The sequence below is a fragment of the Capsicum annuum genome, chromosome 7 (genome assembly GCF_002878395.1).
Source record: "Capsicum annuum cultivar UCD-10X-F1 chromosome 7, UCD10Xv1.1, whole genome shotgun sequence".
Classification (NCBI taxonomy): Eukaryota; Viridiplantae; Streptophyta; class Magnoliopsida; order Solanales; family Solanaceae; genus Capsicum; species Capsicum annuum.
In genome coordinates, this window is record NC_061117.1 from 119,493,903 (window position 1) to 119,519,280 (window position 25,378).

The window sequence follows — 25,378 nt, forward strand, 5'->3', positions numbered from 1 at the left end:
ATACCCCGTGCCTAAATGTTTTACAACATAGAACTTAACTTCTTAAGTCGTATAAACAACATACGAGTCACATGTTTGAGTCATACCTATGGTAGTGTGGAATAGTTGAAATCTATTATATATATGAGTTGATCCTAGAAGTCATCAAGACATGGTACGTGTTGTATGAAGTTGAGTCGTAAGGGTAAAAAACTATGTTCTCTAAGCTTCTATCCAAGTTATGAGTGGGGGGCTGCAAGTCGTATTAAAGGGTTACTAGTCATAGGTTAGACTCGTATGTTGACCAATGCATACCATCTTTGATCCTTCAAAGATTACGAGTCATGAGGCTAACTTATATCTTCACCATACGAGTCGTATGCTTGACTCGTCTTGACTGGTGGTCAATTTCTGTAATATTTAATGAAGGAGCCTTTTGGTCTTTTCCTCTCTTATAAATCTCAACCCATGACTTATAACCTAAAAAAAGCATTATTTTCCTCCGCTTTCAATCAATTAACAACATTTTCCTCCTCCCATCTTCAATATTATCAAGATTAGGGTTTCTCTCACCATGTTATCTTTCAAGTCTCTAGTTCAAGACCTCTCACAAGTCAATCAATTCCAGGTATATGGGGTTTATGAACAAGGTTATTCCTTCATCCTTGTGCCCCTGAAATATGATTTTAAGAGTGAATTTACTTGTTTTGAATTAGTATTCATACCTAAATAACCATATTCTTGAAGTATGACATTACCATGTGATCGAAAGCTTTAAGTGTATCAAGGTTTACATATATTCATGTCTTGACTTGTAAGATTTATAATGTGATTTGAAATTCAATATCTTGACTAGGATGTTGTTGAAAGATTTCAAGGTGATTAATGAAAAAAATGTTTTATTATGAGTTTCTATGAAATAAAGCGTGAACTCCAAGTCCTAAGTACAAGTACTGAGTGTACAAGAAGTTTATGCTCTTAAGCTTGATGTGTGAGCAGATGCTAACACATTTGAGGCTTTTAACTTGGAATAATTGCAAAGTCTTAAGCAACTTTTGTTAGTTTTGATTGTTTTTATTGTGTTAATGCATATATGAGTGATAGGGGAGGAAACAAAAGGAAAGAAGAACAAATCAGTTAGAATCTGGTGCAAATAAGCTGAGGTAAAGCTGACAACATTTCTGAAGCACCGTCAGATATGTGAAAGGTTGTCAAAGTCACCATCAAGCCTAGACAGAATCTGAAGAATTGAAGTGACGTGCGATGACCTTTTTGAAGCGCTGTCACAATTGTGATAAGGCGTCAAAATTGCAGTCAACTCGAAGCAGAACATGATGATTTCCAATGAAGATGTGATGACATTTTTCACGCACCGTCACTTAATTGACACGCCATCAGATCTGCCATTAGAAGACTTAGAAGATAAAAATTCACTGGAATCTTTGATGATATCTTGCACATGTCGTTAGGCGTCTGACACGCCGTCAAGATCACCGTCGACTATTCCGAAGAGAAAATTGAAATCTTAATTTTTGTTTCCTTATTTAGAATTAAATATTTAAAGACTCGTTTTAGGGTTTTTTTAAAAGAGATCTCTTTTTGGAATTTTGATGATCGAGAATCTATCAGACAATTAACTCGGAGGGTGGTACGTAAAATTGCTTCATCTTTTTCATCAGATATTTTTCTTGTTTTCTTGCAAAACACTTATCTACTATTGTGGGTATTTATCTTGCGATTGAATTGAGGAAATACTTAGTGGGTTTCATCCATTAGTAAGTTTATCCATATTATCATGAATCCAACTTGTTATTTCATTCATCAAATCATGATTGGCTAATTCCATTAGCTCGGGTTATGGGATCCATGGATTAGGGTTTGATATGATGCTAGGTATTTAAAGGATTCAAAGAGTAGTAGGACATCTTGAAATTATATTGCTTTAACTTGAATCTATTGGTTGCAAAAAATAGATTATGCCTTAGGCTTATTTACTTTTAACAGAGAAATAAACTAGAGAACGTGAATTATCAACCGGGATTCGAAAGCTACCAACCTTCTGTTTAATGATTGATGCCATAACTAGATTAATCTACCTGAGATAAAATCCTATTGGAAATAGATGAGTTACCTAAGTTCGAGAGAATTAGATAATAAATTGTCTGGTGAGGTCGAGAGATAAGTCAGATAGTATCATCGTCAGGGATATTCTGCTGTTTCTACTTACTTTAAGAGTTTTAAGCATTACCTAGTATCTGTCTACTCCCAAAACCCATGGTGAACATAACTCTGGTCTCCCATTTATCTTGGTTACAAACACTAACATATTGAAAGTGACAATTGACTCTCTGTGAAACTTAAACCCCTATTTTCGGAAATAGTAAACTACCAGTAAAGTATTTCGTAAACAAATCAAAGTTCACACCCTATTCCCTGTGGGATTCGACCCCAACCTAGTTGGGTTTTATATTGACAACGATCCCTTACACCCATTTAAGAGTGTATTTTGAGTGTTATCAAAAATAGCATCGTTGTCGGGGAATACGATTGTAGACTAAAACTTTGTGCGCGAAAATTTGCTGATAGTTAAGCTTCCTTAATTTACGTTTATTTGTTGTTTTTGTCTATTTTAGGTGTTGTGTTGTTTATGCCAAAAACAAGAAGTTCCAGAGAACCGGTATTACTAATCAACCCAAAACCTCAGCTGATAGGGAGAATGACTGAACAACAGGAAGCAGAGAGACTAGCTGCTTTTGCCAGGGCTCAGGTGAATGTGCAGAATTTAGGTTAACAAGCACGTCACCAGAACCCTGATAATAAAGACTTAGGAGATGAGAAATTGTTGAATCCTCAAAACCCAAGGAGGGCTGAGCAAGTTGCTGCACCAGTGCAATAAAACGTCAATAGAAACCGTCCAGTTCGAGGAAGATATGGTCAACAGCCTATTCAATATGAGGCTGATGAAGATAATGAAGGAATGGACGGAGACGGTGCAACGGGTTCTATAATTCCTCCACCGTTGGCACCAGGTGAAAAATACAGCATAACAAGTACCATGATTCAACTTCTGAATTTGAAGAGGTTATTTGAAGGCTTGCCTGGTGATGATCCGAACATGCATTTGGTGAACTTCATCACCATTTGCAAATCCTTTAACAATCTGGGAGTGAGCCAGAATGTGATCAGGTTGAGGTTGTTTCTGTTGTCTCTGTCTAGAGAGGAAACAATATGGTTGAAAGAACTAGAACCTAATTCTATAACCAACTAGAGACAGTTGAAAGATGCATTCCTAGAATGGTTTTTTCTACCTTCCAGAAGGGTACAGTTGAGGGATGAAATTAGTAACTTCAGACTGCTCCCGACTGAAGCATTACACGAAACCTGGGAAAGATTTAAGAAGAAACTTGCACAATATCCAAACCACAACATGACGGACTTGCACTTGATGGAGAATTTTTACCGAGCTTTCAACTCTATGACAAAGCCAATTGTTGACAACGCTACAGGTGGTTCGTTCATTGACCTGTCTTTTCTAGATGCTTTTGACATACTGAATAGAATGGACAAACAGAGTCGGGCTTGTCACACTCGAGATACTGTGGTGGCTAGCCCGACTATTGCTGGTGTTAACGTAGAAAAGATAAGGAGCGAGATCAGGACATGGCCCATTTGAAGATGCAGATGGACTTGCTAGCCAAACACTTGCTATCCGGTAAGACTGAAATGGTTAAAGCGGTAGAATCTCAGGGTACTGTTTTTGCATGTGCTGATGCGGAGTCAAACAATGTGAGTAATCAGGGGGGTTTTTGAGGCAATATCCAAGGGAACTAAGGTCAGACTTTCTATGACAAGCCTGATTATAAAGATAGGGAGCAAAGACACTGGAGAATCAATAATGACAGGAGTGGTTTGTATGTTCCTCCTGGAAGTCGGGATACTGCAACAACTAGTTCTGGTAAGATATCCATGGAGGACATGATGGAAAAGCTGTTAAAGGGAGTTGAAGCTACCAACTCAGGGGTAACTACTATGAAGAGTGAGTTTTCTTCCCTTAGTCAGTTGGTTAGCTCACACTCTACTTCTATTAAGCAGTTGGAGCAACAGATGAGCCAACTTTCTGCTACACTGAACCAGAGAAAAGATTGTACTTTACCTAGTGATATGGTTCAAAACCTACGGACTGATGGCTCTTGTATGGCGATTACCACTCGAAGTGGTAAGATATTATGTGGCCCTCCTGTGGGAAAATCTGTGGGGAATGAGGTAAGTGTTGATGAATTAGAAGGAAGAAATCCAGTGGAGTCTGAGAAGCTGGATGGTTTTGTTGATATTTCAAACAAAGAAGTCGAAAATAAAGGGGAAGTGGTATTGAAATAAATACCAAGAACACCATCTCCCTTTCCTCAGAGATTGAGGAAGAAAACAGATAACGAAAAATTTAGCAAATTCATGGCAATACTGAAACAACTGACAGTGAATGTTCCATTGATAGAGGCACTTGAGAAATTGCCAAACTATGCTAGATTTATGAAGGAATTGTTAATAAAGAAGCAGAAGGTAAGCTGTGCGCTGGTGGACAACATTCACCATCCTTAGTGCAGAAAAGGGCTAACCCTGGAACATTTACTATACCGTGCATAGTTGGGTCCATGAAGTTTACCAAAGCTTTATGTGACTTAGGAGCAAGTATTAATCTGATGACACTTGATATCTACAAGAAACTTAGATTGGGGGAACCTACCCCCACAACAATGCATCTTGTGATGGCAGACAGATCGGTGAAACGACCAGTTGGTATATTGCATGATGTGCCGGTAAAGGTGGATAACTTTATTCTGCCTGCAGATTTTGTGATATTGGATTGTGATGTTGATTTTGAGGTACCCATCATTTTAGGTAGACCACTGTTATCCATGGGAAGAGTACTAGTTGATATGGAGCTTAATGAGTTAAGGTTCAGGTATGGAAAAAGGGAGGCCAGATTTAAATGCATCCTCCTATGAAGCAAGTGGATGAGATGAATATCTTCTCGGTTGTGGATGTATTCCAGGAAATGGTAATGAGGTATCGATATGGTATCTTGATGAAGTCTGAGTAGTCGAGATAACCAAGTTATGCCGCGACGTTAAATCAGGTGTTGTTTGGGAGGCAACCCAAAGTTTTAATTTTGTTGCACTAGTGTTGATAATTTTTGTAGCTAAGAGTTGTATAAAGGAGGTGAACTGGTTGCAGTCAGATTGAGAAGGTTGACGTTAATTTTGACGGGCTGTGACAAATATGACAAGCCGTGAGAAACGTCATCAAAACAATCAAGTCAAAGCCTTATACTGTTAAGGCTGACGGCAATTTTAAAGCACCGTACGATCTCTGACGGGCCGTAAAAAACTTGCTATCAAACGAGGTGGGCCCATTTTAAAAATTTGAGCTAGCCCAACCCAGCAACAGCTGTTCACGTTCCTGTTTACTACAGATACTTTTTTTCAGTTTTGGTTTTCTTTCCTTAGTGAATTATTTCCATTCTTTTTTCAAAGTTATTTCCATCTAAGGCAAAATTTTAATACTTTCCTTGTAAGTTGAAGCTTGAGAGTTAAGTCAAGAAACCTTCCCTCTCTCTCATTATAGTCTTTCCTCACTTATAATTCTAAGTGCTCGAAGTACATCCGCTAAGAGTCGATAATCAGGTATGAGAAAAACTTCAACTTCATCTTTGGAGAAATTGTGAACTACAAGAAACCTTTGTTTCAAAGGAATAAGCTGAACCCATCAACATGTTTCAAGATCCTTCAAAAATTAGGGTTTGTAGGGTCATGCGGTACAATTTCATTGAAATTTTAGTTGAATCACATGACCTAAGTTGAAATTGAGAATAATGGTAGATGAAAAATCAAGTAAAAAAGAATTGGAAGTGTAATTTTGTCTGACAACAACTTTTTCGGCCTTGCACCTGTGTGATGGCTTTTCAAAAATACCGTTAAAAGTTGGGAAATATTGTAGATTCTGGATAAGGTTGACGACTCCTTTGAAGCGTTGTCACACTTGTGACGGCAAATCAGAAAGGCCATCAAACCTTCGAACTAAAAATAGTAATAAGGTTAAACTGAGGTGATTATTTTCTTCTCTTGTTTGATTATGGATACTAATTGAGGATTTCTATGTTGTTGCAGAATTGAGCATGGCACCTAAGAAAAAGAATCCAACTACACCAAAGAAAACGGCTAAAAAAAGTGTACTTCGGCAACTTGTCAATGAGGACTCTGACTATGAAGACAATGAACCATTACTCAGATGGACTAGAAAGAGAGCTAGTCCAAAGACACCACCCCCACCTAAGCCTATTGAGGTGGAGGATACTGATGATATTGAGGTAACAACCTTATCTGAGAAGGCATCGAAGGAACAAGGATCAGATACATTGAGCAGAAGTCAGAGGACACCGAACAAGAATCTGAAAATGAGGATTCTGAGAAGCCTGCAGCTGAAGAAACTGAGTCTGAATCACCATCATCGGAGCAGCAAGGTGATAAGAATTCTCCAGTACGGGGAACTTTGGTGAAATTCAAAAACCCCAAGATTAGGAACAATGTGAGACGGCTAATCCCTGGAGCTGAAACAATCTTTTGGGATGGACTTTGTAGAACAAATCGAAGAAGTGCTCGAAGGCCAATTTTAGAGGAGAAGAAGATTATCACTATAGGGTTGATCAAATACCCTGAGGTAATGCAAAAAATCAAGGATTATGGCCTGGAGTGGACTACTAGGGGAAGCGGTGTTTACTGTCCTTCGTTATTCCAAGAGTTCTATGCGAACTACCAGGCTAAGGTGGAAAATGCATGCAAAGAAGGGGATAGAACTTCAGATAAGCCTCTACTGACCAAAGTTGCAGTATGTGGAGTGAGGGTGGATGTATCAGATGCCACCATAAACAGGTTTCTTCATGTGCCAGCCTTCATCCCACTAGTCATGTCACTTACCTTTTATACCCGGTTGAAGCAGCAGAAAAATCAGTGCAAATAGCTAGCGACTCTCATAGCAGATGGGGAACCTGAGTGGCTGAATAATCCTGCAGAAAAGATAACCAAAGTGTCTCTAAATTTAGAGGCAAGATTTTGGTGGGGTTTAGTATGGATTCATCTGATACCCACCGAGGGAGAGAACATATTAGGGGATGATCGAGTAATATTGGTTACAAGCTTGGTAGATAGAACTCCCTTGGATTTTGGAGAAATTATAGCGGAAGAGATCAAGATTCAGCTGGCAAGACCCGATGCTGCATATCCATTACCATGTATAATCACTAGGTTGTGTGAAGTAGCTAATGTACCTGAGATTTCAGGTATTGATGTTAAGTTACATGCCAAGAAGACCCACAACCCGGTCAGAAAAGATAAAATTCAGCCGGGCTTGCGACTTGATCGAGATACAGTTGGCGCAACAGATCCTCTAGTCACTGAGACTGTTTCAGCACCAGATGTAGGGGTGAAAAGCACTGAAGCTATACCACCACCTCCTGTATATTCAGCTCAGGCAGGCTCAGTGCCTCAAAGTGAGCTGACTACCTCTGTTCCTCCAGCAACAATAGGTTCTGCATTTCGATCGATTGATATCAGAAAGGTGGCTAGGCAAGCAAATTAGTGCGAGGTACAACTACATGCCTTCACCAAATAGTTTTCTGCTGCTGTGGATAAAAGAATCAAGGCTACACTTGAACCTTTCATGACTTTGCCTGGGAGGGTGGCAGATTTAGAGAACAGATTCGATGCTCGGGCAAGAGAGATAACATGAGCTGATCTTGGCATTTTCAGGGCTGTATTAGACAAGGTGAAGGCTGAGTTTGGGATGCTACAACAACACCAAATTATGGTGCCAATAGGATCAGCCATGCATGATATAGAGAAGAAATTCCTATCCTTGATCTTACTGCGGATTCCCCAAAGAAAAAGAAGAAAAAAGGAGAAAAAAAAGGCAAGAACAAGAGAGATGAGTTGGATAGTGAAGAAAAGAGAAAAAGCTAAAAAGAAAGCAAAGAAGAAGGTAGAGAAGGAAGACTTAGAAAGGAAAAGATTGGAGTCTCTGGCTGACATGGAGAAATAGGAAGCAACCATTAGAGCTAGGGTTGCAGGTGCTTCATCGAGCCAAGATCCAGCTACTGCATAGAAAGATGCTACAAGTGGGGGAAAGACAACAGATGATACAGTAGCAGGGTCGGAGACCCAGGATCCACAAGCTTAACTGTCTTCAGGTATATCCTAACCCTTAATGCTTTTTATTTCTTTATTTTAAGTTGAGGGTGTAGGGAAACTATTGTTGTAACATGTTTGTAGATAATTAGGAGTAGTACAAGTACTTGAGTCAGTTAGCTTGTTTTGTGATTTTTGAGTACCTCTCTAGTGGTCTGATCTATTGTGTACTGTGTAGATTGCATCCATTGTGACCACTGTGTATCTGTTTGTGGCATTAATATGGCAAATAAATAACCTGTAGAAAACAAATGCATGAAATAGATGAGTAGTGATATGCGATATACTTGTGTGCCATGTGCGTGTAAGGCCTTACTCAGTTCCCGTTGTGCGTTGAATCCAGAATTGGCCCAGTTAGTCATGCCATAGCCATAGGATAGGCGTTAGTAAAGGATCATAGGCCGTTTTTGCATGTTAACCCATTTTAGCTTAAATGACCATCCAATTATGAATAATATCCCTTGATCGCTTTTTGAGCCTAAATAGCCTAGTTCTTTCTTGTACACCTTTCACCTTCCCATTACATCACAATGAACCTATTTTAGCCCTGGTCCTCCTCGAACACTATGCATCTTGACTTAGGCAAATAACCTAAGTTAAGGGTGGCTACTATAGGGGTGCATGATGGAAAATGAGTATGAAGAGAGGTAAAAGAAGGAAAATGAATAACAAGTTGGGTGCAGTGAAAAAGATAATAGGAAAAGAGAAAAACTGAAAAATTTAATCTAATGCTTGAACAGATAGCACCCATCTTAAGCATGCTTGACAAATAAAAGAGGGAGAAAAAGAAGGTCAAGAGTTGAAACCCCGATATTGAATGTAGTGCCAAGGAGGTGTAGTCACTATGAAATACCCATGAATATCATACCATCCCTAGCCTACATTACAAGCTTAAGAAAATCCCTATAATGATCCTAACTAACTTGTCTGAATACTTAGGTACTGACTATAAGGGCAAGCCTATGGCATTTAATGTGCAATGTTGGAACTTCATACTGAGAGAGAGTCTTTTGTTCATCCCTATGTCTATACATGTGAATCAGAGTGAAAAAGGGATTTCTTTGTTGTGAGGGCACACTAGGTATGTTGGTAATAACTGATTTGTTCGGATAATGTAATTTGGGTATGTGCTAGGTTGTTATAGTTGAGATTTTTGCCATATCTAGATACTTGTGAGTTACATGGTTGTTTCAAATACTAGACACAGTTGATTTTACTTTGATTGATCATGGAGATGGTGTATGTATTCTGACCTGATAAGTGTAGTTAGCTGCCGAATTGTACTTTGTATACTCCTAGTTATGTTTTGGTTGTTTGAGGACAAACAATTATTTTAAGTTGAGGGTGTTGATATGTGAGCAGATGCTAACACATTTGAGGCTTTTAACTCAGAATAATTGTAAAGTCTTAAGCAACTTTTGTTAGTTTTGATTGTTTTTATTATGTTAATGCAGATGTGAGTGATAGGGGAGGAAACAAAAGGAAAGAAGAACAAATCAGTTAGAATCTGGTGCAAATAAGCTGAAGTAAAGCTGATGACATTTCTGAAGCACCGTCAGATATATGAAAGGCTGTCAAAGTCACCATCAAGCCTGGACAGAATCTGAAGAATTGAAGTGACGTGCGATGACCTTTTTGAAGTGCTGTCACAACTGTGATAAGGCGTCAAAATTGCAGTCAACTCGAAGCAGAACATGATGATTTCCAATGAAGATGTGATGACATTTTTCACGCACCGTCACTTAATTGACACGCCATCAGATCTGCCATTAGAAGACTTAGAAGATAAAAATTCACTGGAATCTTTGATGATATCTTGCACATGTCGTTAGGCGTCTGACACGCCGTCAAGATCACCATCGACTATTCCGAAGAGAAAATTGAAATCTTAATTTTTGTTTCCTTATTTAGAATTAAATATTTAAAGACTCGTTTTAGGGTTTTTTTAAAAGAGATCTCTTTTTGGAATTTTGATGATCGAGAATCTATCAGACAATTAACTCGGAGGGTGGCACGTAAAATTGCTTCATCTTTTTCATCAGATATTTTTCTTGTTTTCTTGCAAAACACTTATCTACTATTGTGGGTATTTATCTTGCGATTGAATTGAGGAAATACTTAGTGGGTTTCATCCATTAGTAAGTTTATCCATATTATCATGAATCCAACTTGTTATTTCATTCATCAAATCATGATTGGCTAATTCCATTAGCTCGGGTTATGGGATCCATGGATTAGGGTTTGATATGATGCTAGGTATTTAAAGGATTCAAAGAGTAGTAAGACATCTTGAAATTATATTGCTTTAACTTGAATCTATTGGTTGCAAAAAATAGATTATGCCTTAGGCTTATTTGCTTTTAACAGAGAAATAAACTAGAGGACGTGAATTATCAACCGGGATTCGAAAGCTACCAACCTTCTGTTTAATGATTAATGCCATAACTAGATTAATCTACCTGAGATAAAATCCTATTGGAAATAGATGAGTTACCTAAGTTCGAGAGAATTAGATAATAAATTGTCTGGTGAGGTCGAGAGATAAGTCAAATAGTATCATCGTTAGGGATATTCTGCTGTTTCTACTTACTTTAAGAGTTTTAAGCATTACCTAGTATCTGTCTACTCCCAAAACCCATGGTGAACATAACTCTGGTATCCCATTTATCTTGGTTACAAACACTAACATATTGAAAGTGACAATTGACTCTCTGTGAAACTTAAACCCCTATTTTCGGAATAGTAAACTTCCAGTAAAGTATTTCGTAAACAAATCAAAGTTCACACCCTATTCCCTGTGGGATTCGACCCCAACCTAGTTGGGTTTTATATTGACAACGATCCCTTACACCCATTTAAGAGTGTATTTTGAGTGTTATCCAAGCCCCATTGATATGTCCTACAACATGATTTAAAGAAAGACTTGATCTTTTAATATTAATATCAGACATGACTTCCACAAATGTTCATCTTGATTATGATTTAAAGTAAAGAAAAGCATAATCCTTATGCTATTTTAAGGTGGATTTCTTAAGTATGAGTATATATATATATAATTTGGGAGTAGTATTTAGCATCGAGAAGGGAATATGGATGCGTGTATCCTAAACTTCTTAAAACTACGAGCCACCATAGGTTAAGCTTTTTCCTAATATGGATGAAGTATTGTAATCACTTAAGTTAACTTTCTATTTCGAGTATAATAGATCTCCCCAATGTGGGTAAGACATTGGACTCCATGGTAGCTCACATGGTTTATGTCGGTTAGAAGAATCTCCCATAAGAAAGAAATAAAAGTAAAGATTTTAGAAACTAGTGTTGTGGAGCTCCAACTTTATTCATATGCTTCATTATCCAAGTTTTATGATCTTGAAATCTTTATTTTACTCAAGTCCAAGGTGAGTCACTTACGCTTAACATACATCACATGAAAGTTTTCATGTATATACAACTTTTTGTTTTCAATATGAATTCATCCCTACATACTCAGTACATTCTAGAAGTAGTAACCCATATATATGTCTATGTGCTACATTGTCTTATAATGTAGGTTCTGGTGCTTGTTTCCAGCAGCACGATTGATCATGGGCATCATTCCCTACATCCTGACTGTTGGTGAGTCCTTATAGTCCAAGGACCTAGTTTATCAGACTCATGTTTATGGTTGAAAGTTATTTTAGATCTTTGATTTCCACTTATGTTTAAGTCAGCTGGGGTATGTCCCAGTGGATTTCTAGTTAGTAGTTGAGGCTTATCTGACTGTGTATATTTTAAGTTCAAGAAGCTTGTTTGAGGTTTCCAAAGTTGAGGATTTACATTATGGTATGAAATTGTTACCTTAAGTTTCTACACATGTTAGTTCACTTTTCATAAGAGTTTCAAGCTAAATAGATATTATGGGTTGGCTTGGGCTAATTTGTAGTCTTAAGAATCGTGTGTCATACAGGAGGTAATCTCAGGGCGTTATAGGATTTCGGGGATTCGAGTGGGCCCTTTTGGCCTACCTTAGGCTAAGACTTGTGGTAGCCCTTTTGACTTATTTATGTATGATATACTCTTATTAATGGTTTATTTGACACTTGAGGAGATTGAATATATTTTCTTAGTATGTTAGTTGGATATTGAAAGATTGATGCTTATTGTGGGTATCACAAATGCTATTGATCATATATATGATTAAGGATATAAGTTATAAATATGGATAATGATGCGGCTTTCGGATGTGATTAATGACTTATAAATGTGATTAGTGACATGACCTCTGGAGATGATTAATTACATATACATGTGATTATTGATATGGTTTCTAGATATGATTAATGACATACATATGTGATTATTGACATTGCTTCCGATTATTATTTATGACTTATACATGTGATCATTGGTATGACTTACGGATATGATTAACGACTTATACATGTGATCATTGGTATGGTTTCTAGATATGATGAATAATATGGCCTATTGAGATGCTTAATGACATAGATATGATATGACTTATAGATATAATATGGCTTATATATATATGACATGGCTTACAGATATGATTAATGGCTTATAGATATGATATGGTTTATGTAACACCTCAAGACTACCCCCTGGATGTCACATGGTGCTTAGAACAACAAGTGATCCTAAACTAACCCATGATACTGACATAACTCATGAGCAACTAGATAAAATACATAAAACTAAAAATATTAAGCAGAGGAGGTGTATTTGGCTGAACTTACTCAATACAATACTTTTCAAAATTATAAAACAATAGTTATACAAAGGAAACTGAAACTGAATACATCAACTTTGACTGTCTATGAAGCCTCTACTAGTACTGACTATAGTAAGCTGGTACATGATCCCCAGCTATCCCTAATCAATAAAATTAATACTACATATAAAACTGGAACTATAGTTGACTCGAGTCCTCTAATCAAAAGAACTCATCACCTGCTGGTTGAAAACTCCGAACTATCTGATCCTGATGTGTGGGCTATATTATGAAAAAATATAGCTACACAGACATATATGTGGTCAGTACATATAGAATATACTGAGTATGTATGGGTGAATGCAATAGGTTAAAATTGAAGCTGAACATACTTTCAAATCATGCATGCTATATGTAAAAGGACTCACCTTGATCATGAATAAAACTCAAAGCTGAAATATCATAAGCATAAATAATAAAAAAACATTTGAATAAAAATTGTAAGTCATTGCACTTAGTTTCTAAAATCTTTTATTTTTATTTTCTTGGTGGGAGATTCATATAACTGACATAAAACATGTGAGCTATCATGGAGTCCAACGTCTTACCCATGTTGAGGAGATCTATTCTACCCTTGCCATCAGAATAGAACCTTAACTTAGAGTGATCACCATACTTATCCCATATTAGGTAAAGGAGGGGACACTCTCTAGCGATGCCCCTAAACATAAACCTACAGTGGCAAGTAGTTTCTGGAGAATAGGATGCACTAAACCCACATTCCTCTCTCGATGCTAAATACTACTCCCAAAACATATACTTATATGCTCATGCTTATGAAATCCACCTTAAAATAGCATAAGGGTTTTATATACTGAAAACCAACTACGCTTCTCTTGCTTAAATCATACTCATAAGGAAACTTGTGGATTTCATGTTTTATCTTAGATCATAAGATCTAAACTGAACTTTAATCATGCTATAAATCTTTTATCTTGAACTTATAATCTTGAACCTCTTGTAAAATCAATATCTTTTGCTTAAACTTGAAATCATTCATTATGTCATAGAATCTTCTTATCACAATATCAAACTCAATGCTTAAATTGAAATTTGTCAAGCTTTTTTTCAAAATAATGAAATTCATCTCATGAAATCATAATACTTAACCATCAAGATCACTTTCATGGATTCCAATAGGATGTAAACATGTAATCATATGAAAAATATTGTTCAAGAGGAAGCATAAAATCTCAAAGTATAAGAAAAGTAGGTATAAACCCTAGTAAGTAAATTTCTTCAACTAACGACTAGGTTAACAAAACGTCAGTTTGGTGATGTATTGTCACCCTAGTCATTAACTCTAGTTGGATTTTGCCATTTACTGATTAAGGTTAACAACTTGGATTGATAGATCATCACCTAGATAATGGCTCATCACCTTAGTTGTCACCTATTTGATGGCTCGTCAACTTAGTCGTTACCTCCTGAAAGACAAACACTCCAAAGTAAAATAAGCATAACTTTCTACTTTGATATCAGATTGGCAAGTGCATTGGAAAGTAAACTCGACGATATTTAATTTAGTATAAATTAGGCCACCAAAATCCTTATATTCTAGGAGTAATGGTCGTTGGAAGTTGTCCTAAGTTTAAACGTCCACTAAAACTCAATCGGTAGAAAATTTCTTAACTCATCTTTGAATTAGGAGATTTTTATGATCTCAATTCATCTCAAAAGATGTTCCCACATTATAGAACTGATCATCACACTTATGTTGACATAGAATTATTGGGTTCGTGTCTATATATGTTGAAACGACAGTTCAAATTCTAGCCCAAAAAAGTAGGGGGCTACATTATATCCCCCTTAGGATCATTCATCCTCGAATGAAGTTGGTATTCAGATGAAAAAAATGTAGTTACTATTTTAAAATTGGATTTCTTAAATTTATCATGTCTCGTAACTGGAATAACATCTCGACAGGGTATTGACTCAGCTGATATATATGGAACATGAACACATACCTAAGAGTCATATGGAATAGTGTAGATAGGACATGTCTACTATGAAGGATAAAGCTGACCTAAAATGATGAAACTTCTATCATGAAACTGATTTATGAGTTGAATTGATTGACTAGAAGGAGATGATTCATGCTAAGAATTTAGAATTCACATGAAACAATTATGAAACAATCATACATATAGAACTGTGAAGTGATAGTTAATGCGATAGAATCTCCAAGAGTTTTTAAGATTAGAATATAAGTTTCCTCAAATTCTCCTTATCATAACTTCTAGTAACAAACGAGGGAAAGAATTTGTGCATGATCTAGGTATGAAATTTGAGTAAGAAATCACAACATGATAATAACTCTATAACATAGGTTATCGACATATAGAATAGAAGCTAGAATAGGATTTCTATGTCTTAGGTGATGTAATTGTTAACTTTCAAGCTTAGCCACACTTCTCAAATACTATCTCAACTATACTTATCCTCTTAACTACTATGATTCATTTGATGCAACTTATACTCTTTACATGGGTATTGATAACTCCTCTTACAAAAGTTTGAGTTGAACTATATACTCTTACTATGTTCAAGCCTAACTCGATACACAAGGTACTGCACATAACACCATAATACCAGCCTAAACCATGGGATTCAATATCCTATGTCTTCTCAAAGCTCTTATCTTAGGAATAATACTATTTACAGCTTAACAACCAACACCAAGCTCTAATTAGGAATTCACTAGTGCATAATGAAGTCATCCACTTATCTACCAACATGACATTCAATCCTATCATTATAAACATATATGAACTTCTACGCAACCAACCCACCTAGAAATTTTCCCATATTCTCTAATATCTCCATCAATAACAACTTTTATGCACTATCCCCCAGAAAAGGCACCTAGAATTCTAAACTAACTATGACATATACCTAGGCTTTGCCTCAATCTTCCTTCACACTTATAGCCTTAGTTAAAAGAAGCATTTAAAAATATTCCCTAAAGGGTCATCTACTCTCTCTCATCTAAACCTTTGCTTATCTATTTTTATCACTAGTATCTTAACAGAAGAATAGGTCACTGAAGGGATAGAACATAAGGACCTAAGGTATGATAGAATACTATACATAACGTTGACACTTAACTACGGGTATGGATTCATTAACGAGATCTAAAATCAGGACATACTTGATATAATGCATATTTCACTGGTCATTAAGGGCGTACCATGAGTTCTAGTAATTGAGAATACTCTAAAACATGGGTGCATACTTATCATAAGTTATTTAACATAAGACTGGAACTTATGAACTCATGGGAGATGACTCGAATCATAGAGTAAAGCTATTACTTCTTTACTAGGAGCTAAAAATGAACTTGAATATGCATAAAGTGTATAAGCATTGGTCATAGGTATGGCTTTATCACGCAAGACATAGATAGGGTGCCATAATGACTGAAATTTAAGAAAAGGAATATGCTAGAGCAAGAATGGATCACTATCTCATCACAACTTTTATTGACATGCATCACAATCTGGTTCTCAAACCTTGATTAGGTTCTTCACCCTACCATCTCCCCCTTAGATTAAAACCAATATTCTAAGCTTATGGGTCTATTGTATATTCGTAAGACTAAGCCATTATTTCTTCACTTTAACGGCCTACACATAAATGCTCAAACTCAACTGAATAAACTATATCTGGAAAATACTAACTTCATTCTTGGACACTCTCTTAATATATACAATCCTTAACTTCTCTAGCTTTAATAATCGTCATCATACACTTACACTTTTGTCCACCAACATACCTTTCTATCTAAACACATAGTCTACCCTTTCTTTGTATCTTACTAATATCACACTTCTAAACTTATATTTTTTCCTAAACCTTGAGAATCAAAATTATAATAAAAGACTTAACATCTTCAACCTATAACCCCCAACTTAGCTATCAAGAACACCATATATTTTATAACTAGCCTTTTTCATACTTAGAAACTCATGGGTACTATCTAAGGACACATGACACTTTAAAAACTTAGAAAATAATGCATCCCCATATCACCTTGGACACATCTACATCATACCTATATCATCATACTTAATTGTGAAATAAATGAACTTAAATTCTTGCATACATCATTCCAAGCCTACTAGCTCACCTTTCATATAGCTAACATCTCTATCCCAAGCAATCATTATTTCCACCTTGATGATCATTCACTATTCAAGCTTAGATTCTAGTACTAGACATGATTAACCACAACCTCACATACCATTTTGCTTGACAAAACATCAAGAAACGCTAGTCCACTAGAACCTCACAATAATAATATTTGATCATAATCTTATGGTCTATCTTAATATAATCCATTAGGATATTCTCCTTTCACACATCACTACTACTTATCCATCCATATATTTAAATTATACTCCTAGATTTATAAATATCAGCAAATTACTTTTTCATAACCACAAAGGAGAACCTAGATTGACAATACTTAACCACCAAAACTTTCACTAATAACCTATACTTTTGTAACACTATGAAATAGCATCAAGAACTCCTTTAATACTTCAAACATACTCTAAGTCACCTTAACAAATAACTCTTTCTCTACTTTTCACCATGAAATATATGTCACACTTACTAATCCTTTAGTTAACACCCAAAGATGTATCATCTCAATCTTTACATAATAGCATACACAGATCCATCAATATACTTTTAACTAATAGATATCCATACCTTTCTTGTCACTACACTCTTAAATCTACACCCAACTCCGAGGTTATTCCACTACTTATTAATCATAACACTCCAAGGTACTATATCCCATAAAAAAAGCTTTATTCAATAATCTAGGTACATACTCTCTTCTCTCATGAGCACTATTTGTAATGAAGGGTTAACAAGGAATCTGAATATATATCATATTCTGTCTTAACTGTACAACTCATATGGATGAGGATATAAGATATAGACTTAAAGGACTCAAAACACACTAGCAGGCTCCTCTCAAGCCCTTTGTGTGATTTCTAAAGTTACTAACACTAAATCTAAGAGCATCATGTCAGGAGAAATTGGAATCAACAATAAGTCATAAATGGAGTAACATATGAATCGATAGAATTTTCTGAGAGAAAAAAATTACTGCATAATCTAAAGCATGAAATATTTCTTAAATGCCCAATAGCCTCTCGAAGAAAAGTACAAACTTGTCTGTAGCATTCCGCAAGACTCTACTAGACACGGCTTCAAGACACTTTAGGACACTTGAACTTTGTGCTTCAATACCAAGTTTATAATGCCCCGAGACAACCCCTAGATGTCACACGGTTCTTAGAACCACAACTTATCTTAAGCTAACCCGTGATACTAGCATAACTTATGAGCGTGTAGATAAAATACATAAAACTAAAAATATTAAATAGAAGAGGTTTCTTTAGATGAACTTGTTCAATACAATACTGTTTGAAAACTTTCAACAATGGTTATACAAAGGAAACTAAAACTGAATACATCAACCTTGATTGACTGTCTATGAAGCCTCTACTAGTAATGACTATAGTTAGCCAAGACATGACCCCCAGATATCCCTAATAAATACAATTTAATACTACATATAATACTAGAACTATAGTTGACTCAAGTCCTCAAATCAAAAGATATCACCTGCTGGCTGGAAACTCCTAACTATTTGACCCTGATGTGCAGGTTACAACCAGTACCTACATTATCAAATAATGTAGCCACACGATATATATATGGTAAGTACTTCTGGAATATACTGAGTATGGGGTGAATGCAATAAGTAAAAATTAATAATTAACATACTTTTAAATCATGCATGCTAAGTGTAAAAGGACTCACCTTGATCATGAATAAAACTCAAAACTGAAATCATAAGCATGAATAATAAAACAATATCGAAATAAATATTATGAGTTATTACCCTTAGTTTCTAAAATCATTACTTTGATTTTCCTGGTGAGAGATTCTTATAACTGACATAAAACAGGTGAGCTATCATAGAGACCAACGTCTTACTCACATTGAGGAGATTTGCTCTATCCTTGCCATCAGAATAGTACCTTAAGTTAGAGTGATCACTATGCTTAACCTCTATTGAGTAAAGTAGGGGACATTCTCTGGAGAGACACCTAAATATAAACCTAAAGTGGCACGTAGTTTCTAGAGATTAGGATGTGGTAAACCCACATTCCCCTCTCAGCTCTAAATACTACTCTTAAAACATATACTTATATGGTCATACTTATTAAATCCATCATAAAATAGCATAAGGGTTTTATATACTGAAAACCAAGTATGCTTATCTTTCTTAAATCATACTCATGAGGAAACTTGTGGATTTTGTGTCTTATCTTAGATCATAAGATCAAAACAAAACTTTAATAATGCTGTAAATCTTGTATCTTAAACTTGTAAGTTTGAAATTCTTGTAAACTCAATAACTTTTGCTTAAACTTGAATTCATTCATTATCTCATAGAAACTTCATATCACAAGATCAAACTAAATTCTCAAATTAAAATCTTTTATCAACTTGTCAAGCTTCTTTTCAAAATAATGAAATTCATCTCATGAAATCATCATACTTAACCATTATGGTTACTTTCATGGATTAAAAGCATATGTAAACATGTATCCATATGCAAAATAATGTTCAATTCATGAGGAAGCATAAAATCTTAAAGTATAAGAAAAGTGGGTATAAATCCTAGTAAGTCAATTTCTTCAAAATCAATTAAAAACTAAAATTTTGGGCACAAGGATGGAACAATATCCTTGTTCAAACCCCCACACACCTGAATTTCTTGATTTCTAGAAGGAAAACTTGAATTTGGATACTTAGAAGTTGAACTTTAGGAAGAAACCTTAATTTCTTTTCTTTTGAGGGTGGAGAGGAGAATGAGCTTTGATAACTGACTAAGAAAGAGAAAATAATGCTTATTGGCTAATTTATGTCATGGAAGAGGATTTTGATTCAAGGAAAAGAATAAATTACCCCTAGGGAAACTAGAAAAAAATTGCAGATCTTCAATTGGCGACTAGGTTGACAAGCCGTCAGTTTGGTGACGTCTCATCACCTTAGTCATCAATTCTAGCTATATTTTACTATTTATTGGTAAGGCTGATGACTTGGGTTGATGGTTCGTCACCTTAGGCATCACCTAGTTGACGTCTTATTAGCTTAGTCGTCTCCTCTTGACAGACAGACTCTATTCTAGGAGTAATGATCGTTGAAAGTTGTCCTAAGTTGAAACATCTACTAAAACTCAATCGGTAGAAAAGTTCTCAACTTACTTTGATTTAGGAGATTTTTATGATCTTGATTCATCTCAAAAGATGTTACCATGCTATGGTATTTATCATCACACTTATATTGACTTAAAATTATTGGGTTTGGGTCTTTACATATAGGAACAATGGTTTGAATTCCAGCCCCAAAATATGAGGATTACAGTTTATGATATATATATATGATATGGCGTATAGATATGATTAATATCTTAAAGATATGGTCGTTGTCTTATAGATATGATTATTAACATAACTTATGATTATGACTATTGACATAGCCTATGGGCATGGTTAATGGCATGACTTATTAGACGTGGTATTGGCATAGACTATTGGGTTAGCTTATCAGTGTAGTTTGGTGTCATGATTCATTGATACGATTTATAAATATGAGTTTCGGTTCAAGTCCATCAGTTGCTAATATTTTGATAATATAATTCTTGTTCAAGCTCAACAAATGATGATAATTATGATGGCACTATTGAGTTACGATTTAAGTATGGCATTGCAAATTATGTATGATATTATATATTTGAGATAGGTTATTGGTCATGGCATGATAATTTTGTGATTTATAGCTATTCAATTATTGAGTTTCCTTGATTGTACCCTCCAGACTTTTGGGGGCCTGTGTTGGGTTATTTACTTTTTCGCACTTATTGGCTTATAGGTACCAATCTTGTAGTTATAATGGTATGATCCTTATGTTATTATCTCATACACATTTATTTATTTATTTATTTATTTATTTATTTATGTACAGTAGTGTTTGAGCTTAATTTTAGGCTTGCCCCTTTTACTCTAAGTTAACTTATTTGTATCTTATATCTTATCGTACTTATATCATGATTTATTTAGTCGATCGATGAAGCCTACTGAGTAACCATGATTTTAGTACTCATACTACACTTCTATACCTTTTTGATGCAGATCCGAGTACTAATTCCCACCAATGATTCGATTGGGTAAGCTCTTGGAGTTGGGGTTATCCTTTTTCCTTCTTTTTATCTATGTCTAGTTTTTCATATTTGAGATAGAATATATTTAACTATTTAGTAATCATAGTTTATTTGTAGTAGCTTGTGTATCAACATTACAGAGTCTTGGGATTGTTGTTGATTTTCTATCTATCTACTAGACCTGTCTAACTATATTATTGCTATTTAAGCCTTTGATTGTTAATTTCTAGCTTTTAGGTTATTTTTCACCAAGTTAGACCATTTCTTCTAGCTTTGGGCTATGGTTCATCTTACCTACTAGTAGGATGGAGTAGGTTCCATCATGACTCGCAAATTGGGTCGTGACAACAGGTGACTTATCTGTTGGAAGAAATCAAACAACTAGCATGACCTATTTTGATTTCTTCCAATAGGTTAGTCATCTATTGCAACAGATGGGTCATTTGTTGGAGAAAATCAAACAAATATCAAGACTTATTTTGATTTCTTCTAACAAATTAGTCATCTATTGTAATAGATGCCTGAGTCAGTCATTGCAACAGATTAGTCATCTGTTGCAAAATATTTCTATATTTGTTTGACTAATTTGATGTGAAATAATTCAAATTAAATCATTATTAGTAATAAATAAATTGATTTAAGTAAAACTACCTTTAAATTAATAAGTTAAATTATAATTTCAATTAATTTCATAGTAATTACATGATCAACTAAGTGTATTTGTCCCGAATTAGGTGATTAATTGACTAATTTGATGTGAAAGGATTCAAATTAAACCATTATTACTAATAAATAAATTGATTTAAGTAAAACTATCTTTTAGTTAGTAAGTTCAATTACATTTCAATTAATTTCATAGTAATTACATCATCAACTAAGTGTATTCATCCTGAATAATAATTGACTAATTTTATATGAAATGATTCAAATTAAACTATTATTAGTGATAAGTAAATTGATTTAAGTAAAATTAGCTTTCAATTAATAAGTTCAATTGCGACTTTAATGAATTACATAGTAATTGCATGATCAACTAAGTATATTCGCCCGTAATCAATTGACTAATTTGATGTGCAATAATTTATATTAAACCATATTAATAATAAATAAGTTGATTTAAGTAAAATTAGCTTTTAATTAATAAGTTCATGTAACAACCCAAGACTACCCCCTAGTCGTCACATGGTGCTTGCGACCCCGAAGGACCATAAGCTAACTCATGAATGATATCTGCTGTGAGCACTGAACAATAATACTAAAAAAATTGCGGAATAATAGGCTAAAACTCTAAAAGGTTCAAAACATCAAAAATAATAATAACATCTAAATCTGAAATACTGTTTGAAAATCTAGTCTTAAAAGCCTCTAACTGAAACTGTCTGAAAGTGGAGTTGATGGGACAATTCCCTAAATAACTCTATCTACTAAAATATTGTTAAGCTGAAGTACTGAAACAAAAGCATATCCTCGATAGATGAGGACTCACTGCTAAATCTGCTACAACTGGCTAAATCTGGCTAAGCGCGGTCAGGAAATTAAGCATCCAAACCTATGATATGAAACATCATAGCGCAGGAAAGTATGTGTCAGTACGTGGAAATGTACAGGTATTCTAGATGAGGTAAGGATGAATGCATGCTAGATGAGGTAAGGCTGAATGCAAGGGTTTATATGAATGAACAATAACTGAGCTTTTCTGAAGCTAAGTACTGAGTTCTGATAACTGTATAACTGATATCTAAAATTACTGATACTGATTGACTGTGTCTCACAGTGTTGATTCTGTAAAACTGAGCTGAGTTCTAAACTGAAGACTAAAACTGAAACTGTGAGAAGTAATCATCTAACCGACATGCCCCAAATAAGATAAGATAACTGAGTTGGGGTCTAATCTGTACCCCAATTGGAAGGGTGTTAGTACCGTGCCACGAGTACTAAAATTGGCTGTGAGTTAACCCTAAATAGCAAGAAGACATTTTGTCAACCCTCACTGATAGGAAAACTCATGAGAGATATGTCAACCCTTATCTAGTAGGAAGTCATCTCAACCTACGCTGGCTACGTAGTTCTGTAACTCTGGGATTTTTACTAAGGGTCAAACCCTACACTAACAAGAAAGCCCTCATCCTTGGGTTTGCTCGGTGCTAAATTCTACTCCTAACTGGAAGACACTAAACTAATTATACTAAATTGGACTGGACTGATATTGAGTTTACTGAGTTTTCCTATGTTCTGTAACTGACTGAGTTCTACTGAGTTCTGTAATGGACTGAGAGTACTACTGATTGTGACATGAATAATACTATCTTGTCACTGACACTGGCTCTAGGTAAACAGCTAAATTATCAGGTATTAAATACCCCTAGGACTCGATAACATGAAAAGTAAAGCATCATCTTGAATAACATAACATTGTTCACTTGGTCATAATTCATTCATAGAGATATTTCATCAAACACTTGTATGCATTAACTTGTACATGGATGGGATCACATAATAACATGTCATGCCTTCACTAGTCAATTCACATAAGCATTTTATCAAACACTTGAAGGGAATAAGCTTGTTCATATACTAACATGTCATGATTTCGTCACTTTATTCACGTGGACATTCTATCAAACACTTAGGGAGAATAACTTCATGCACATAGTCTTGGATAACATATAAACATATAAACTACAATGCCCAAATTGCAATTCTGTGGGTTTAGCATGTAATTTATACAATTCCCCATAAAAATACTAATCCAATTTCATGAATCATAATAATCATGGATTAAAATTCAATTAACATCATAGATAAATTAATCACTTTTTAAATTCAAGGATTTATCAAGACAATCACATATTCACCACACATGCTATTAAATTTCATGAAACTTGCACTTAAATCATGGATTGAAATCCAACTACTATCATGAACATGAATTCAATCTAATTCAAATATGAAAATCATAAATCTAAGATCTTGTATATTTAAAAAGGGATTCTTGGACTCTATGGGTGAAAGAAACCCATAGATGAACACCTAACATACCTTAATTCGTGATTCTTGGAGTTCTTGGAAAGATTCTTGGGATTCACCTTGATTCTTGAGAGCTAGGGTTTGTTTTCTTGAGAGAAAACTATCTTTTGATTCTTTGGGGGATGTGAATAATGAAGCGTATAAACATTTTTAGGGCTTAAATCCCACATCTGGGCGGAATAAAATCATGGCAAAAGACTGGTTTAACCCTAGGCGCAAATTTAATTTTTTGTGAAATTTTCTCGATTTGGACCCCTGGCGTAACGTGCCACTATCTCGCTAGGCCACTATAAAATGGTAACTGGGAAATTGCACGGTGGTGCGATGCGGTGGTATTGCATTGCCACTTTGTTTATGAATTCAGAGTGCACCATGATGCGGTGGAATCACGTTGGTATACTGGAAACTGACAATTGTGAATTGGGTCTATGGAGTGATGCGCCATTATCACGGAGCAACACTGGAAATTGACAAATGCTATTTTGACGCACTTCGCGACGTGCTACTGGTCTGAATGACGATGTTTAACGATTGAAACTTAACATTGCCACAACTTCTTATCCGGTTGTCGAATTTAGGCAAATTTTATATCGTTGGAAAGCTAATTGAATTTCCTACGCAATGGCTAGATCTAATCCTAAAAATTACTGAGTATTCTAAAATTTTTATTTAGGATAACCCATGTACTGAGGGTTAATCTAGGCTAGGGAAATATAGAGTATTACAGTTCAATTGTAACTTTAATGAATTACATAGTAATTACATGATCAACTAAGTATATTCGCCCTGAATAGAGTGATCAATTGACTAATTTGATGTGAAATGATTCAAATTAAACCATTATTATTAATAACTAAATTCATTTAACTAAAATTACCTTTCAATTAATAAATTTATTTACAATTTCAATTAATTACATCATCAACTAAGTGTATTAGTTCTAAGTAGAATAATCAATTAATTAATTTGATGTGAAATGATTCATATTAAACCATTATAAGTAATAAATAAATTAATTTAGCTAAAATTGTCTTTCAATTAATAAGTTCAATTGCAACTTCAATGAATTACTGTAACACCCCAAAAGTCCAAGACAATATTTGAACCATGCTA